The sequence below is a fragment of the Sciurus vulgaris genome (assembly GCF_902686455.1).
Source record: "Sciurus vulgaris genome assembly, chromosome: 5".
Classification (NCBI taxonomy): domain Eukaryota; kingdom Metazoa; phylum Chordata; class Mammalia; order Rodentia; family Sciuridae; genus Sciurus; species Sciurus vulgaris.
The window spans coordinates 140,335,702-140,355,016 of NC_136465.1; the positions used below are offsets into that span (position 1 = coordinate 140,335,702).

Consider the following 19,315-nt stretch of genomic DNA (forward strand, 5'->3'; position numbering starts at 1 on the left):
AGAGACCAGCACTCTGAAGCACCAGGAGGAAGCAGAATAGTGATTATCTTCAATGTCTGTGACTTCCTGGGAAAGTTTTAGCTGTCAGGTTGCTACATTAAGTAGCTGAGCTATATGTGTCACATGTATGCAACACATGGAAGCTCGTGTACTCCCACCCAGTTGTATGCTTGTGGGAGAAAGCAAATGGATGTGTGCATCCTTATTTAGTTTATGCAAGAATTGCTTTTAGGGAAATATGCCTAAAACTCACAGTACTATAATGACTGCAGAGAGAATTTGTTTCTTCCACACACTTTCATGTTTCTTCTCTGTCGTTGTGTGTGTGTGTGTGTGTGTGTGTGTGTGTGTGTGTCTGTGTGCGTGTACAACAAAAAATGGCTAGCAAAATCCCCATGCCTCAACCCACAATTCATCCATTCTGATAGTTCTATATCTAATGATATTTCTGTATTTTCTAAAACAGAATATGAAACTGTCAGGCCTAAGTTGTCCTGGACCCCAATTTGTGAAAGGATACATAATGAGAAAAATATATTCCTTATCAGAACAAGCAGGTGTGCTCTAATATTGACTGAGCTGCATAATAATCTGGGCATAGTATATCTTACAAGGAAGGACAGTGATATTCAAATACATATATTTTTATTTTCTATGAGTTTGGTATTTTTCCCTTTAGAATAAGAATTTTTCATGTTATTGAAATCAGTTGGTGCATCAAATAAGCCATCCTTGAACATTTGAAGCTTTTGACATGAGGTCACATAATACCAATTTACATGTTGCTTACTGATGTGGATCCCCAGTCAGAAATTCAGCTCTCCCTGCTTTTGCATTTTTAGGAGGAGTGCACATCCATAACATCCATCTCTGGAAAGAAAAGCAGACACTCTGCTTATTTATATTAATCAGAAAGTGGTATGAGCACCAGGTGTTTGGGAAAGACAAAGATAAAACCAACACAAAGTCTTAAGACTTATATTGCATTTTTTTTTCTGATTGATAACAGACTGGTGACAAAATGAAGAAAGTTATTTTCTTATAAAGTCATAAAACGTAACTCATTCAAATCCATGATTTTCTTAAACAATATTATCCCTTTATTAATTTCTTTCTGAGTGGATAAACCTCACACTCAGCCTGCCCATGTAATTTAGGTTTTTTCTAGGTCTTGTTCCCCAATCATTAATATTAATGATCCACTCTAAGAATTGAGCCACCTGAAGTCTCTCTGTACCTCGAAGCATTAACAAAGCACTAATGCAAGTCTAACATTTAGTTGTACCAGATATAATCAACAAAATATTAGATGTTCATATTTTGTTCCTTCATTTTTGAAGAAAGAATAACAAGTGAGTATTTGTATACTTTGTCCCTTTATAAGACATTCACAGAGTGGCCTGTTGCTCTGTCTGGCTCTTTTACATTTACTTTGGAAGTTCATCATGTTTTGTTTTGTTTTTCTTTCTTTGCTCTGTGGTTGTATTTTTAAAACTATTGTTCCTGACCATTACTACGCAATGCTGCAACGTTTTTGATTTCTTCAGGGAGAAAACCATCTAGCCTGTGCCTGCTGGGCTGCAGCTCACCAGCAGAGTCTGAGTACAGCAGGGCTGTGTGGGTACGCAAGCCGGCAATTCTCAGCCTTCACCGCACATGGGAATCACTGGGCAGTTCATAAAATACTGACACCTGGGCTTCACTCCCAAGATTCTGATTAAATTGGTCTGAACTAAGGCCTGGGCATCAGAATTTTTACTCCTCCCAAAGGGAGCTTAATACTCAGTGAAGTCTGAGAACTCCTGATTGAAGTTTTAACAAAAATCCCCTGGTCTTTGAAGTCAGATCTCAACTCTGGAATAGACTGAAAACAAATGTCTGCATACACTTTTAGTAACCCATTTCGTCAATTTGATGCCTACCATTTATAAAGTTTTTGCCACCTGTCCCAAATTCATCAGAATGGAGTTTAGATGGCAACAGAAGTGAGTAACAATATCCACAATAGACTTTAAGGCACTCTTTGGTACCCACTGCAAGATATCAAATGATTTGGGCAGCTTTCTCCTGAGAGTAATTAACATCTGTGTAAAGATGTAATCACCTGAAGCAGCTATGTAAGCAAGAGAAATCTCAAGAGCTTTCCTTTCTAGCAGCAAAGAAATTGTATTACAGCAGCATTTTGCCAGCATATCTTAGAACATCAGTGTAATCAGTATTAGAATGAAGCATTGTAAGACCAAATAACAGAAAGAGAGTAATTTCTATTAAATATCTACAGCTGTTGGCTCTCCAAAGTAGATTAGGCTGGGAAAAACTACTGGAAGACTTTATCCAGTCTCCTTTTCAGTCTCCTTTGACTCTGTGCCCAGTTCCTGCAGTTGCTGCGGAGGTTCATCAGAAGAGGAGAAAAAGGAGTAAGAAGTAGCTCCAAAGATGTAAGCAATCCCCAAGTTTGCTTGAATGAACTGCAGTGTTATTTGGAATCTGTCTTAATTTACATTGATAACAAAATACTTTAACTTACAAAGATGGTTTTCTTTCTCTATGTAACATTATTCACTGTAAAATAAAAACTTGCCTTAAGTTTCTGAACTGAACTTATTGTTCTCCATAATCTCAGTTTCACTAATAATCCAGGTATATCTCCATCCATGATTGTTAAGAAAGGCCTGGAGAAATTACCTCTCCAGACCCATAATTACCTGGATATAATTTTACCTCTTTCTACCTTCATATAATTGACTTGAAAAGAATTGAAAGATTCTGCAAACTTTTGCTCTAACTTTTATGTTTCAATTCCTCAGTGCACTAGGTAAACTTAAAAAATAACTTAAATGATATTTTTCAATGAGCATAATCTTTTTGTTCCATATAGAACTCCAGTGGTTTCCAAGGGAATCCCTTGATCCCCTATGCAACCATGATTTTGGCTTAGGAAAATGTTATTAAGAATGGGCTTTTAACTAAGGGAAATTTTGTTTGAGGTTTTATAGGGGAATCTTGCAAAGGTAACTTTTCCTTTTGACACAAGCTAGACTATATTGATATCAATTTAATGGAAAGCATGAATTGGGAACTCTGCTCATTTTCTCACTTGTTTTGTTGGAATTTTGTTAAATCCCTGGGGAAAAACTTTAAATTTCCCAAGATGTGTTCTTTTTAATAGCTAGTGGTAAAGGGTATTCTTGAAGGACCCCAAAGTTCAGAAAAGCCACATTGATTCCCTTTGTTGATCAAGAATTAGGTTTATAAATACCACATCAAACAGCCTGTGTGCAATGAAACTTTGGTATGCAGGAGTCCCATGTTACTCCCTAGAACTCCATCCATATGCTTTATTACTTAACTCCAACTTCACAAAATAAGAAAATGGGTCAAATACATCGGAAAGATGAAAAGCAAAGATAAATGAAGAAAAGTAGCCTTGGAAATGCAATGCTTTAAAAGAAATTCAGACGAACAGAGTTTGGATTTTTCACAGGATAAATATAGGCATGGCCACAGTATTAAGAAAACTTGAATGGCAAGCCACAGAAACCATTTAAACTTGAGTCAATCTAAGTGATTTTATCAAAAAGACACTAGGAAGTCTACATAATCCAAAGAAGCATTAAGCTTTAGTATTTTGGAGAGAGTGGAATCCAAAGCATCTGCAAGGATCTCAGCAGCAGGAGCGTTCTCCAGGTTGCTGGAATTCTCCTAGAGGTCCAAGAACTTACGTCTCTCCAACTCTCAGCTCAAATTCCAAATTGAGAAGAAAATAATTTGATTTTTCTCACTTGGGTAGATGGGTCCATCCCATATAAATCGGCAATAATCAGGAAAACTCTTCTTGGAACAAAATCATGCCCCTTGAGAATCCTCTGTGTGGGCAGTTCTCATTTAGGAGGACCCAGATAGTAACCCAGTAGGATGCTATTAGGTAAGCTTATCTTCACAGAACCCTTAAAATACAAAAGAGATAATCAAAATGTAGGGAAACATGTATCATGTTATTCCCAATGCCTCAGGCCTTTCCATTTTGCCTAAATCGTCTCATATTATTTACTATTAAATTATTCTGCATTAAGGGAAGGGAGTAATGTCTTGCTTTTAAAAAAAATGTCTAAACCAGTTCATGAATAATTTTGAGAATGGGCAACTGTGTCTTTTCTCTTGAGTTTTTCAGTGAATGCTAGAGGAACAGAGCACGCAGACAGGATAGCCTTCCCCCCTGGAAGCTGGCTCTTCCCCATTATGTCTCCTTCCACTTGCTTTTTGTCCTTCTCTTTCCCTCTTATGGAAAGAGTTAGAGAAGAACAGAGTGAGGGGTGAATGGGAAAGAGGATAAAGAGAAAGGCAGTGGGGAAGAAGAGACCCATGGAGAAGACTAGAGAGTCTTTCAAAGGACTCTGTTCAAACAAGGTAGTCCCTCACCCAGGAGCCTTTGGAAAAGTCAGAGGCAGCCATCACTTCCAGGAACAATTCTAGGGAATTGAAAGTGATCTTTACAGTCACTTCTGTCCCCTCCTGGTGCCCCTAATGCCTTTCTTACTATAAAAGCTCCAAGCCTTCTGTCCATATTTAGCAAGGAAGGCCCCAGGTGGTTTAAATTCAAAATGAGTTACAAATTGACTCACATGGTATCTTTGCCCCAGAACGGGTTTTCATAGGTCTGAGAAGGAGTAAATCCTCCCAAAGTAGAGGCAGATAGCAGAAATGACCCTTGCTGTCTGCATAGTTGTCCTGGTGCTATCCTTAATTAGAAGAAATTTTATTTTGTTTAGTAATAAAAACAAAAAATATTGAAATTAAGACCAGGCATGGAGACATTTTACAGATATTGATGTTTCAATTAGCTGCATAAAGACTTGGGGGGAAGAGCACAGGAGTCAGGATTTCACCAAGAAATAAATTCATACGTCTTCCTTAGAAGATAACTCTGGATGTGTGAACTCAGTGCAACCCTTATCCAAGATGTCAAAGCAAATGCCACTTGCTCTGCCCAGGCCACCAGGCTGTAAGCTCCCTGAGGGCAGTCACCACATGCTGTTCCAAGTTCCTAGAATAGCACCTACACATGGAGCCACTGAGTGGCACTTACAGAAAGGATACTAAGTCATGAAAGGTATCTAAACAACAATGTGACATGTGGAAAATCTTGGGAAACAGCATAGAGTTAGCAGAGTGTTTAAGAGTGGGGGCCTTTGCGTTAGATGAAATTAATTCAAATCATGACTTGAGTTTTGTGATCTCTGATTTGTTTAACCTTCTGAATCTGGTTTCCTTCTCTGAAAAATTGGGATAATCACATGAGTTTCCTTCCTCAGGGGATTTTTCTTAACAATAAATCAGCTATTGGAACAAAACATTTAGCCCATGTCACAATCAGTCCTTGAAATTACTAAGTACAACAAATTGTCATGCAGCACTATTCACAAAGTCCAATGGAAATTTGGTCAATTCTTTGCATTTTATTGTTAGTAGAAATTTTTAGTCCATCACACTGTACTTAAGGACTGGATGGAATAACAAGAAGTACTGGATAGGTCTCCAGCTTAGCTGGTAACCATTGAAGCTCCAGGCAGCCAACTCAGTGATTGTGACATAGGATGACTTTTAAAGTAGCTCTCTTTTCTATCAACTAACCAATAAATAAATCACAAAATATTCAAATAGGAAGCTCTATTCAAGTATTTTTAGAAATTCTTATGCGCTGTTTTTCTTCTATATGGGCATGTGTCAAGAACATTGAGTGCTCTTGGCTATGATCCCCAGGGTTTCTGAATCTTCATTTGTAACACCCTCGATAGAAGGTGCCACATGATTCAGAGGCAGAGTGATGAGTGATTTATAAATGAGGAGGGTTTTTTGTTGTTGTTGTTGTTGTTTGTTTGTTTTGTTTTTTTGTTTTGTTTCGCCACAATAATGGAGATTGAACCAAGAGCCTCACACAAGTTAGGCAAGTATTCTACCATTGAGCAACATCCTCAGTTCAAAAGTGAAATTCTTTTGTGTACCACTATTTTTACTTTCCAGGGTTATTTTTAAGTACATCTTTCTCATATTTTATTATTTATTTATTTATGTCTAAAAGTAGGAAACTAATGGCGCTGATTAAAACCAGGATAACTGTAGTGTACACTGCTTCCGACAGCCCTTCTAATGACAAGTTCCATTCTGATTCAGATCATCCTTCCTAATCTAATCCCTCCAGTCTGGCAGAAATAGTCTATTTTGGATTAAATTTTATGTCTGCCAGAACACGTGATTAGTAGCAACTAGAATTAAATTAATCCCACACTCAATATTTGACATGTGTCACAGAAAAGGAAGATACTATATATGTAATGCAGGGTTCTGTGTAGCACTGTGTTAGAGATTATTCGGGAATCAGTCACTGCCAGGAGGTAATGTATTCAGCATTGGTGAGGATGGGGGAAGGAATCTTCAGTAAAGCATAGAAGCTGGCTAATATTCCTACAAAGAATTCATTAATTTCAACAAGATGTGATTTGAGAGAAAATGTTCTAATCACCACACATTTTAAACAGCACTTGCACTTAATAGGTGCCAGGGTTATGATTATACAACTGGGTATTTCATACTGAGAGATGCCGATAATTTTAAATATATCAGTGAGCTTTGTGGAAATATGCAAAATGTTTGAAATGTAAAATAAATACAAGCATTACTGATAATACATCAGATTATATTAAATTGTATTGGGGTGTGTTACAATATAAGACTGGATTTCTAAAGTAATTCGAAACTAATTCACCATTACTAAGCTGATTCAGCTGTAAGCAAAATGGAAAGTAGAGTGCTGTATTTCTTTTTCAGGTAAGCAGTGGAAAGATTAAAAATTATAAACTTAACTTTTTGGAAACAAAATATCCCTCTTGTTTCTGAACATAAATGGTGATTTTTTTTTTTAAATCACTTTTTAGAACTCCATGAACCTCTTCATTTTGAATGTATAAAGCCCTCTGTCCTGAAAGGAAGTCACATTTTGTCTCTATAGGCCAAGCTATCATTGCCAATGTTGAATATATTATATATTATCCTCTAGACAAAAACAGTATTGTTTCAGACAGGAATAGGTTTGTCGTATTTTAATGAATTTAATAGTGTTGGACCAAGTGATTTACCCTTCATATTATGTGTATTGGTCAAATATCTATATACTCAGATACTCCAAGAAATGCCACCTAAAATTTCCAAGGATATCTTTATTTAAAAATAATAAGCAGACAGTAAACAAATATCATCTGTGCTGTATTTTCAGTAGAAATCATTTCAAATTCATTAGATAACTGAAAAATACCTTTCCAAGAGTTTTGAATGTTGTGACTGCCAATGTGTTTGCCCATGGGATCTTTTTTTATAAGCAGAGAACCACCGTTATTCATATATTAATATATATTCTTTCCTAGAGTAAGAATTAACAAATGTTTGGGGCTCTAGAACTTCAGTTTAACCTTTCAGTAGCTAAAAACTGCCATTCGATAACCAGCTCAGCTATTTCTAATGTTATTTTTAATAGACTAAAATATTTTGTATATCCTTTATTATAAAGTTCATTTCAACTAAAATAACAAAATAAATAAATAAAAAACGGTCCCCCAATCCCATTTCCTCTAATGAAGCCAATGCCGAAGTACAGTAGAACATACTGGAGTATCATCCTTTCACAGATGATATAGAAGATAACTCTAGATCCTATGATTAATTGAATTCAAAAATCAATGCTTGCCAGCCATTTAGCCCATCTCGTAGGGTGCCTGCCTCTCATGCTGGAGGCCTGGGTTCGAGTCCCCAGCACTCTGGGATTGTGGAAATAACAAACAAACGAAAAATCAATGCTTAGTTATTGTTGTTACTACTTTCCTGTTAGAATACAAATTTTGACTCTAAGGTATTTTATGAAAAAGTATGGTTCAAATGTGTGATTTTTAGGGAGAGAATGTGACAGGGCTGACAAGACTAAAGAGGTTACATTGCCCTCCCCACAATCCAGTCTAGTGGTTGGCAAGATGGTGTGCTATTAGTGACTATATAAAGGCTACACGGAGTCAGCACATCCCCATTATGTGACTAATTGCTTGGTGAAGTGCTTTTAGAAAAATTGGAACTGAAAGGCACTCTATACTACCAATTTATGGTCTATTCTTAGTGTCAATGATGCCTGAGAGAGAGAGAGAAAGAGAGAAAGAGAGGGAACAGCACATTGTAGAGTCTGCTTTTTGGATGATAATAGTTTTGTCAAAGTAATGCAGATTTTGAAGTACTCTCTTACTAAAAGGTACAGAGTTATCATCTGGCTTTTCTGATGTGAAGTTCATCATCTGCCTGTTGATTTCCACTTTGACTTTCTTCAACCAAATAAACCATCTTTTTCTTTCTTTTTTCCTTTTTTTTTTTTTTTTATAATCCTTTGATTTAAACATTAAAATAAAAGAAACTGCATGGATAAAGTAAGTTTCAGGAATAATGACCCACATCAGTGTATCACACTTCCTCCCAAGTCAGAACAACTATAAAATCAAAGTCATCAAGGCATTTGCTTAATGCTAATTGATTACAGTCTTCATTTATAAACTCTGTGTTTGCTCTCAGTTGAAGTTTCTTGGGCAGGAGGAGTGACTGTGTACCTGTGAACTCAAGATGAATTATCCCTTCTTTGACTTTTTCTCCCGTTGTCATTTTGGTTTGGGGATTTTTTTCTTTTGCGGAGGGGGGAATGGGTAGATTTTCGTTTAGAATGATGTTATCTCATCACTTCACATTTTAAGTCTTTTTTCTAATGAATGAAATGTGACTTTAGGATGACAATTTGGGTGTCTAAACAGTGAGCTATACAGAAATATATGTCCTCAAGCTGTGTCTGATGAGATGCTCTGAGCTCTTCTTCTGGAGTTTATTTCATTTCTATTCCAGGTCTACTCTAACTGTGAATCTAGTTTAGCATCACTAAACACATACATTTGCTTAACGACTGTGTATTCCTTGAATCTCAGATTCATAGAGTCACTCCTTTGGGAACCTTCTATTGTTAAACCTAATATGGAGATAAAGTGACAAAGACAAAAAAAAAAAAAAATGAAGAAAGAAAGCTTCAACCCTTATTCATTTTGTTTGGAAAATGATTCCACAAAACCTACAGTATTGAACTTTAAAAATATATCTGTTATATTAAGATTAGTATGTAGCTTCCTTTTAAAACGAACACCAGCATCTCACCTTCGGGCAGCACCTTTCACCCCCTAAGGAGCGTGTTATAAACTACAGAGCACAGAAATCACTTTACCTACGACTGGAGTGGAACACAGCAGTTGTTTAACAGACCACAACAATAGGGCAAAATCATTTAAGAAAGGAATTGAATGAGAGGACAGCATCCAAAAGAAACTACTGGGAGGATTTACGGAAAACAGACGGCAATCTCTCAACTTAGAATTTGGCCAGGATATTCAGGTCAAACACTCCACTCCATTTTTTTTTCCACTTAAAACTCATAGTGCCTTTGACCCGATGATTGGTATCTTGAAATTTTTGTGTTATTATCACATGACCTCTCTTGGACCTAGTCCCTTGACAATTGCAGTCTAAACTGACCCAAAGAGAAAAATTCTACCTAAAGACTTTACAACATTTGCTTTTCTAAAGTATCTCAGTGCCCACTTTTATGTATCTTTACCAAATGCTGCCAGTTCTACTCAATACTGGTTTAAAACATACATACAAACACACATACATACACACCTGGGGATTGAGCCCGGGAATGCTCTACCATAGGGCTACATCCCCCAAATTTTTCATTTTATTTTGAGACAGGGTCTCACTCATTGCTAAGGCTGGCCTCAGACTTGACAGCCTCCTGCTTCAGCATCCTATTACTGGGATTACAGGTGCCCGCCACCATATCCAGCTCAATGTTACTAATACTGCAGTGTGCATGTCATTTAAAACATATGGTGCCAAGTTGAAACTTTAAGATAGATTTTTCAGGGGCTGGGGTTGTAGCTCAGTGGTAGAGCACTTTCCTTGCATGCGTGAAGCACTGAGTTCGATCCTCAGCACCATCTAAAAATAAATAAATAAAAGATATTATGTCCCTCTACAACTAAAAAATATTTTTAAAAAGGTAGATTTTCAATTTCCTGTAAATACAAAAAGGTATGTGTTTAACACACCACTGCAAAATTAGAAAACTTTAGAGAAATTTAATGAAGTAGTGTACCAGTAAAATAGATCTATGTCATTGATAGATTGTTACTTATCTGATCCTGAGTATAGAAGTATATGTAATGTACATTACACTGCAGATTTTTCCAAACTTCAGTGTGATAGAAATCATTCACTAGGTGAATTTACATTAAATAACACCTGTTTTATGCCCCCTTATAAAGAAACATGCATTTTCATAACTGTTTGTGACTTGACCTTTAGTAATATATCCTATTTTCCCAAAGTTTGGGGGGCAATTCCATTGCATTTTATATAATTCTATAGAAACTACTATTTCTGCAAAGAGGAATGTAGGCTTTGAAGTCAGATTAGAGTTATTATTTTTTTTCATCTGGCAGGTTTGAATCATCACTCCCTCTAAAAGGATTAATTTCTTTTGTTCCAATTTTAAAGTAACAATTGCTAGCATCCTGAAAAGCATCAATTATGTGGGAAAACTGCCATGAGCAGAAACCACAGTAAAATAGTTAAACTTCATCTTTAGAATAACTGCAATGCAACCAGAGTCCATTTTCTATCCTTCCGAGTGTCTAATGACCCTGCTTTTTTGAATTTAATAATTCAGGAAAGGCAATCACAAGTAGTTTATATAAGAAATGATCATGAAAAAATATATGTATAGATCATTTGATTTATAACTATTAGTGATAAAATTTGCCAATTGTTTAAAATTCTTAAAGTAACATATTTGTCCATTTAAAAATGCATTAAATATTTTCTGAAAATAAATTAGATCATAAATATAAAGATGACAATACTCATAATTTCTGTGAAAGCAATTATAACACATAATTCAGTTAATTCTCACTGACTACTTTTGCGTGCCTGATAAATTCCATTATTTGACTAGAAAACAGAACTGTGGTGGAAAATATTGAGCTCTTTACAAGTTTTGCCATTATGATATTACTATTTTCTTGAATTAGCATAAGTAATTGTAGTTTAATAAAATTTCTATAGCATCTTATGCTTAAGCTATATTTTGTTGAGTTGGCTTGGGGCTAACAATAATAGAGATCTGATGTTGCTATTGGTTTTGGATAGTTCATTAGTGTAGTAGCAATTATTAGTAAATACAGAGTGAATAATGCAATTTGGATATAGATCTGAGAAAAATCAAGGCCAATATTTTTGAGTGTTTAATATATCTCAGCGTCCTTTAAGTGTGGTATCTTATTTCATTTCACAGCACCATTATCAGCTAAACACTATTTGCATATGTAGATAACACAGATGGGACAGATAGAGATTCATTAAATGCCCTAAGTTACACAGTTATAAATGATAGATCAGTACTGCTGACTCAAAATTTTTTTCTGGTAAACACTGGCACTGGTTTGATGGATAATATTTCATATAACTTTAAACTCTCAAAGCAGAACTTACTCAAAAACATGAAAGTTAATTCTAGTTACATAATATCTCCATTGAACACTAAAACGTAACTTGAAAACTCTGAAAGAGGGCATCTCGTGAGGAACTTGTTACTGTGTGGACACAACAGAAATTTCTGAAAGTGCTCTAAGTCCTAGAAAATAACCAGTCTTCTCTGGCTATGCTAATTTCACTTGTCTATGAAGGAATCAGCAGAATACCTTTTATCAAGAGTCACAGCCAACATCTTGTGCTAGAGGTGAGCAGTGGACCTTAGAAAGGGAGTATGAGTAAATCCATCATATACCTGAACCCATTTAAAATTAATTGACATGACAAAAATTTACTTATGTCATGAAATCTAATTAAACATGTGTTTATTAGTCAAAACAATACCCCCTTGGAGATTAAGAACATGGACTTTGGGAAATATTCATGTGCACATTGCACAGTTTAATCATTTAAATTCTGTTCCTCCCCTTTCCCACTCCTCCTCCCTCCCCTTTGATCCCCTTCCTCTACTCCACTGTTCTATTTTCATGAGATCCTTGCCTTTTTATCCACATTTCTGTAGCTTCCATATATGAAAGAAAACATTTGACCCTTGACTTCCTGAGTCTGGTTTATTTCACTTAGCACAATGTTCTCCAGTTCTATCCATCTAACAGCAAATGACACAATTTTATTCTCATTTATGGCTGAGTAAAACTCCATTTTATGTATATACCACAATTCTTTTATTCATTCACAATGAATCCTACTTTTATGTATAATCATATTGAACCAATTAAAAATAAAAGTAAATAAATAGAAGGAAAACCAGTAGAGTAGATCCAGGGGGTGGAGGAGAGGATAAGAGAAATACTGGGGAATGAAATAGAGCAAATTATGTGCAGCTATGAATTTGTCACAATGAGGCCCACTACTCTGTATAAGTATCATGCACTAATTAAAAACATTAAAAAACAAACATGGACTTTAAGGTCACACAAACTTGGATCACAATCAAACTTTTCCCTTTATGAACCCTAGACCTAGTGTAAATCATTTCAACTCATGAGTTTACAGTTTCCTAATAGGAAATATTGGGCTAATAATTGTGTCTTAGAACTTCTGCACATAATCACGTAACAAATTAGTACATACAAAACACTTAATAGGGCATCTGACCCATAGGAAACACCCAGAAATAATCATTATTATTTTTGTTCATATGGGAGCTTTATGATCAATATATATCAAATACTATACAAAACCCTTAACAAAACAGACATGAGACCTCTCTGGACATGGTTGGGACTCTGACAACACACAGGCAGTTGGCAGTTAAACTAGCATGGGCCATGCAGTTTACTAATGATTATCCCAGTACTACAATCAGCAGAATTTTAGAAGCTTTCAATCAGTTGAAAAGCTATTCAGGCTGAGAACTTATCACATTGAAGGTATATTCTTCATGAAGACCCCAACCCAAACCCACATTTTCAAATTTTCTACCACTGTGGAAACACCATAACACTCAGAGATTAGGATAAGATCCCCAGGGTAGTACAGCACTACGGATGAGTGCTTGGTTTATCTGTTTCTTGTCTCTAACTGATTTACATTAAAATTATAGAAAGCCTTTTAAGATGCTAAGAAACTATAAGTTGTACCTCCTAATAACTGGATGTGAGTGTGGGTATAAAGCCTAGAAAGCTTTCTTATTCAAGGTCCTCTTCCAGGGAGGACCAAAATCTTGAAATTGATTAGAAATTCCAATTTCCATGTTAGCTTGGAGAGGATGTAATGGCATTCATTAATTTCAGGATTTTCTATCTCAGGCAGGTCAACTGTGACCATGTATGAAGACTACTTATTGAAAGCATGGGAATTAAAGTATTAGGTTCTGTGTCATCACGGAAAAACTTGGTTGTTAGGACTAGCCAATGTGGTAGTTTGCCAATGGTTGGCATCTAGATGACTGAAGTTGCCAAGGCCAAGAGGTGGCTATTATGGCAGGAGTGGTTTTCATAAGTTGTAATTGGAGTGTACAACCAGGGTAAAGGGGAGGGCAGAAGTGGAAGTGTCCATGAGTGAATTCCAGGCAACAGATGCTTTGTGTGAGAAACCAGTCAAGTTGCTAAGAATGATGGCATGCCAAACCTGGACGGTTGGCTTTTCCTGGCTCTTGGCAGGTAATAGGTGTGGATATTTGGTGCCATCTTCTGAGAGGTTCTGGAATGACATCTGCCCTATCTTCTTTATTTGTGTGTCTGTGTATTATTTCTGTTTTAATTATCTGAAGTGAATATGAAGATTATTAGATAGTCGCAGAACGATAGTCTCAGGAAACTTCAGAACTTTACTTAATAAGTTTGACATCGTGGAGGACAAGAGGGAAAACCATGCCCCGTAGAACTCACCTTCTTCTAAATAAGCAATGTCAAAGTCTTCAGTGAAATATTATTGTGATTAATTTCTTTGAAGCACAGTCTACTTGCAAGTCATGAAGATGTTTAACATTGATTATTGACTTCCGTTAATATATAGCCACTGATATTTTGTAGCTCTGTCAATGTTTAAAGCCACCAGGAGGGTCTAAAAGATAAAAAGAAATTTGCATACATACACACAAATGTACTCCTAAGCGGCTGTATTCATTAATATTTCACTTTGTGGAAGTTTTTAATGTTTTCAACCTGAAATTATTCACAGTTACCTTGTTGGCCATTTTTCAGCAGAAGGGCTGTTGCTGCTGACAGGGTGGCAGCCTGCCAGGAGAAACTGGGCATCGAAGAGATGCAAAGCTCCCCTCAAAGTTCTGTGAGGAGAACTTGTGTGACTAAATACAGCAACAATTTAAATCTAACTGTGATTCAAGGACCATCTAGGTCTCCCCTGCTCCGTGATGCTTTCTTAATTACTCCAGGCAATGCTGACCTCCTTGTCCTCTGGATTTCATGGCTCATAGATTACTCAGGTAGTCTTCAAATTAAAATTAAGATGTGTTCAGTAAGTTCACTCATAAGTTAGTTGTTTAGATCATTGGAACTATTTTCCCAGGAGGGAGAAAATGTTTTATGTAGTCATATTTTTTGTTGCCAGTTTTATTACTATTATTAGATTATTGCTGGGATCAGTCCACAAAACCTTTTTCCCATTATGCAGTAGTAACAGTACTGCAGGAACTTTAAGCACCTTTGTGTCTGGACTCAGCAGATAGTGGAATCGAAATATTAGGTAACCCTTATGCCTCTTCTAGTTAACATATATCAACCTTAGTCTCCTTCATCAGGAAAGGCTTTGTGATCAGAAGATGCACAGAAGACTTGGGGGCTCAATTGCTATTGGGCAATAAAATAACTTAAGGTTAAAAGATAGAAAAGGAACTACAGGTATAGTTCAGTAGCAGAGTGCTCACCTAGCATGTGTAAAGTCCTGGGTTCAATCCACAGCACTGCCCATTCCCACCCCACCCACCCTCCCCCAAACAAAAGAATTTTAAGAACACATGATTTGGAGACAGGAGATACATCTGTATGAGAGCTGTGGGTAATGGTCCCTTCATCATTCAACTAACAAACATGACTAGGTGTCAGGCACTGGTTTTAGGTGATGCTTGAGGAGTGCAATAATACATAGGTTAACCAAGATTCTTGCCCTCAAATAATTTATATTTAATGGAGTAGAAGGAGAATATACCCATATGCATATAAGTAGTAGTTACTATCATGGGGAATAATGAGTGGTGAAGTGAGGGTCTACAGTCTTTTTTGTGGAATGTGGTCATAGAAGGGCTCTCTGAGACGGTAACCTCTGAGTTCAACCTAAAGAGTAACACCATCCTGAAATATCTAGTAGAGGACTGAGTATACATCATACACTAAGGTCCTGAGGAAGGACCTGGAACTGGAGTTTACTAAAAGTAAGAGAAGCCTATTAGGCGAAATAGGCAGGGCATAGCCTACAGGATCCGATGAGCCATGATAAATGGTTGGATTTAATCCTAATGGTAATAGAATGACACCAAAATATTTCAACCAGAGAAATACTATGAGTCTAGTTTGTATTTGAGAAGTTTGCTTTAGCTATTGGGCAGAATATGGTGGTGAGGAGAAGAGTGGAGCTAAGAGAGGGAAGCATTCACCTAAGGGAGTGAAGACACTGTGGAACAGAATAGCGACTGTGGGAATTGGGAGAGGTGGCAGACTTAGACCACTTGGTGGAGGTAGAATAGGTAGAGAGCAAGGGAAAGAAAGGACTCAGATGATTCCCAGTGTCCTGGCCCAGACAACAGGCTGGATGCTTCAGGTGCCCACACACTTCCCTTGCCATTTCTATTTGTTCACTCCTGGCTTTCACTACCTTGTTGTCCCACCAAATGTCCTTGTGGACGTGCATCCCAGTGTCTCCCGTGCCCCACTGCCTAACACCAGGGAGTGCAACAGGAGTTCAGTAAAACCTCCATCCATTTATTATCTCTACCACCTAAAAAGAAGAAAATATTATTTGAGACCAATTTTCTCTCATAGGAAAAACCGTGGTGAAATTTTTAGAAACTTCAGTTCTGTTCTCAACATATTTATGCTTCCAAGAATACTTGGAACATTATTAGTCCATTTAGAAACTTTGCATCCAATTTAAAATCCAAGTTGTTCACTTTCATTAAATGTTTGTTATCATGTGACAAGTTCTGTTGTGCTGGTTGTGAAATAGAAGCTAGTATTTTAAAAGTCTTCTAAGTTTTTAGTATGTTCCATGAGAAAACAAATCTCTCTGAACACTTGTGGGTTGTATATTCCTATATTAGTTCTTTAAATCTTAGTGACCTTACCTTTAGCATTTAGAACTTCCATTTTCTTTCACTTGCTTGGTTTTGGGCTTCTAAATATTTTTGCCAGGCTGTAAACTCAGTAGATTAACTAAAGCAACCATCCTTTCAGTTTCTGACATCCAGAATCATCTACAAGTTGTCTCCATTCTTCCTTACTAATGAATATTAGGAAAAGGCATCAAAGACTGTCATAGCTTTTAATACTAAATTACATGTATTAAGTTCTCAGTTGCTCCCTGGTACTGTGATAAACACTTTTATATTTTATTTCACTTAATCAAAGTAAATACCCTATAAAGTAAGTAGCATAATTATCCCCACTTTACTGATAAAGACTGAAACTTCAAAGAATCAAGACTGTTCTTAAGACCACCCAGCTGCCCATCAGAAGAACTGAAATAAATTTCAAATCTTTACTTCTATTGTTTATTGGCTTAAGGTCAATCCATTTGATACCTTACTAATTTTAATTATTTACCTTTTCAGAATTTTGAAACTCCATGTGTTTTGAACTTTATCTCTCCTTTGTTTTCCCATCAATAATTTTTTCACTATCCTTAATCAAAAATTTTCTCCCTAATCCAGAGTTGGTGCTTTTCTCCATAGGTACATAGAGCTTAGAGAGAGGCATTCTCTGTTTCCTTACACTTTTCCCTTGTCCCTCTCACCCTCCTTTCTCCTGGATTCACAATGCTGAGCTCTGGTAATATTTCCAAGATTTCTTACTTGCTTTTCAGCATCCATGAATGGAATGCTGCTGGGTAGAGCCTGAGGTTTTATGGGTTTCTTTTTATTGCTAGATGGATACTGTGGCATTCCTATTACTGTAGGTTAATGTTTCCTTATCGTGTTCTTTCAATATTTTCCCAGTATGATGGAGAGAGACGTTAAAAAATCAATAGAATTAGAATTGAAAAGAGACCACGACCACGACGAGATGAAAATTGGTCAGAAATAAATTGAATGCTTTTTTCCCAGTCTAATTTTCAAGATTAAAATAGGTGTTTCTTTCTTCTTTCAAAAAATAAAAGACAGGGAGTGTCTCACACATAGCCCTCTCGTACCCTTCCTCAGTCTGTTGCCTTCTGTGGAACTGCCATTCATTCTGAGCAAACTCTCCTCCAAGCAATGTCCCACGTGTTGATCCCAGGACCTGGTTGCTGTAATGGTGAGCTTCCTAATGCCTGCTCTCATGAAGACCTTTTGCTCCTTCCCTTGAGGCAAGGAGACGCCATCATGACCCTCCCATTCCTCGTGGTCCTATAAACTACTTCATACTCCATGGATTCAACCAACCGCAGCTCGAAACTATTTGGGAAAATATTGTCTGTATGTACTGATATGTACAGACTCTATTTTTTCCTTCTTAATCCCCAAACAATATAGTATAACAACTCTACACAGCATTTACTTTCTGTTAGGTCTTATAAGTATTCTATAGACCATTTCATATAAAGAACATGGACGTCCTCAGATTTTGATATCCTCTTGGGGTCCTAGAACCAATCACCTACAGGACCCAAGGGAGGACATGTCTTTCACATGTCAGCTCAAGAATCACTAGAGAATCACCTTACTTCTTTTAGCAAACCTGTATTCTTGATTAACAACTAGAAAGCCTCCTATGACACCTCCAAAACATCAGATCCCCATGACCATTTTCTTCTCTCTCATTCATTCTTTACCCCCACATAATAGAGTCATAGACTTCTGCTATCAGTTTTTAGACTATACCTGTGGTTTCTCAATTTTTCTCTCAACCACACCCTATGTATTTTATCTTTTTATCAGTATTCATTTTTCATTTCAATCATGAAAACATTTTTTCCCCTGAAATGAAATCCTCCAAATGTCCCTTCGTTTAATACCCACCTAATTCCTGAGCAGTCTTGTTCCCAGGAGGCTCCTTTCATTTTCCAAATATGTTTGACTTTTCCTTCAAGGAAGGGATGGGGATGTTTGGGATTGGGGTCATGGCTGCAGAAAAGATGAGAGGGGACCAGAATTGGGTCATCACACTAATCATTATTGAGAAGTTCCACCAAAATTGAATTTCATTTCTTATTTTTTATTAACACAAATAATTGTCATACTGCTAGGGTAGAGCATGATATTTCAACACATACATACAACATGTACTGATCAAATCAGTAATAATTAGCATTTCCATCTGCATATTTTATTATTTTTAAAGCACAGTGGGTAACTATAGATTAAAATAACCTATTTCATATGAAGATCTATTTCTTAGAAGAAATACTGCCACAACATTTCATTCGATTCTAATATAAAACATTAAATGAAACAATATGCTTTCATTGGTGAAGAGGAGATTAAGGAAGAGATCGGTGTTCTAGTAATGGAAACATTTATTTCACATTTTCTATGTATTTTTTTCATTCCATAAATATTAAGTACCAGATAATCTGATAGATACTAAATATTCCACTGAGCATACAAGCAGGCAAGTTGTCTCTGAGTTACATTCTAGTTTAAAAGAAATATTCAGTTTTCTAGAAACAACTGACAGTTTTCTGTAGACATGTGTTCAGGCCACTGGCAAGCCTGGGGCACCTTGCTCCCTGTGCCTGTTTACAAATCGCCACTGCTCTGCATCAGGGATCATTCTCCTTTTGTGGTTTCTTATATCAATCTCTATGGTGGAGTCATCTCACCAGCGCAGCCTACCCTGCTCTACAGGGCCTGACTCCACCCCACCTCCCCCAGCACCTCCTTTTTCTCTCCTTTCTTTGATGTGCCACACCCATTCCTACTATCGGGCCCTCCTGCATCCCAGGTAGTCCCTTCTACCGGGAGATCTCTGACACCTCAGCTGGCTTCCACAATGACTTACCTAACATTCATCTTTCACATGTCAGCTCAAGAATCACT

The 19,315-nt window shown here is 36.8% G+C and overlaps 1 long non-coding RNA gene across 3 annotated transcripts in view; it reads left to right on the forward strand.

Annotated features, from left to right (window-relative positions):
* LOC306661883 overlaps nucleotides 1-19,315 on the forward strand; it is a 192,893-nt gene that overhangs the window by 115,307 nt on the left and 58,271 nt on the right. For 2 of the 3 annotated variants that reach the window (XR_013764000.1, XR_013764002.1), the window contains one exon: nucleotides 17,498-17,630. The exons of the other annotated variant lie outside the window; for it this stretch is intronic. This is a non-coding gene — a long non-coding RNA (uncharacterized lncRNA). Of the gene's footprint in view, nucleotides 1-17,497; nucleotides 17,631-19,315 lie in introns of those variants that run through there. 3 annotated transcript variants of the gene reach the window in all.